Source organism: Tauraco erythrolophus, chromosome 15 (genome assembly GCF_009769465.1).
Source record: "Tauraco erythrolophus isolate bTauEry1 chromosome 15, bTauEry1.pri, whole genome shotgun sequence".
NCBI classification, from domain to species: Eukaryota; Metazoa; Chordata; class Aves; order Musophagiformes; family Musophagidae; genus Tauraco; species Tauraco erythrolophus.
In genome coordinates, this window is record NC_141479.1 from 1,162,888 (window position 1) to 1,163,522 (window position 635).

At 66.0% G+C, this 635-nt stretch overlaps 2 non-coding genes across 2 annotated transcripts; one reads left to right on the forward strand and one right to left on the reverse strand.

Annotated features, from left to right (window-relative positions):
• TRNAH-GUG (transfer RNA histidin (anticodon GUG)) lies at positions 1 to 72 on the reverse strand. Its single transcript has one exon. It is a non-coding gene; the product is annotated as a tRNA-His (tRNA).
• Positions 73 to 562: 490 nt separating this feature from the next.
• Positions 563 to 635, forward strand: TRNAK-UUU (transfer RNA lysine (anticodon UUU)). The gene has a single exon. It is a non-coding gene; the product is annotated as a tRNA-Lys (tRNA).

A 635-nucleotide genomic window follows, 5' to 3' on the forward strand; every position in this document is an offset into this window, starting at 1 on the left:
TGCTGTGACTCGGATTCGAACCGAGGTTGCTGCGGCCACAACGCAGAGTACTGACCACTATACGATCACAGCCGCCCAGCCGGGCCCCGCGCTGCCGCTCCTCTCCCGCGGCCGGACCCCCACCTCCCCCGGGAGCGCTGGGGGGCAGCGGAGGTTTGACAGCCGCCCCTACAGCCCCCCCCGGCTCGCCCACCCGCCGCCGCGTCCCTACGGCACTGGCGCTTTCCCGAGGCGCATCCCTGCCGGGTTATTATTTTCCCAGGCTGCAGCGGAGTCTCCTCCTCCTCCGCCGCCTCACTCCGGCTTTTGGCTGCCCCAGGAGGATGAACCTGGTGTTTCTGCGTCACCTTCCCCCCAGTGACCCCCATCCTCACCCCAGGAAGGTGCCAGGGCAGGGTTGGGGTCCTGGTGGTGCTCGTCCTCGTGGAAGGATGCCCTCGGCTGCGGTGGCCTCGCTGGGGCAGTGCGGGGCTGCAGAAGGTCAAAGCGAGTCCCCGTGTTGATGCAGCGAAGTGGGGTCCTTCCTGCTTGTCCTGAATGTCCCCCAAAATCCCAAACAGGAGCCTGGATAGCTCAGCTGGGAGAGCATCAGACTTTTAATCTGAGGGTCCAGGGTTCAAGCCCCTGTTCAGGCG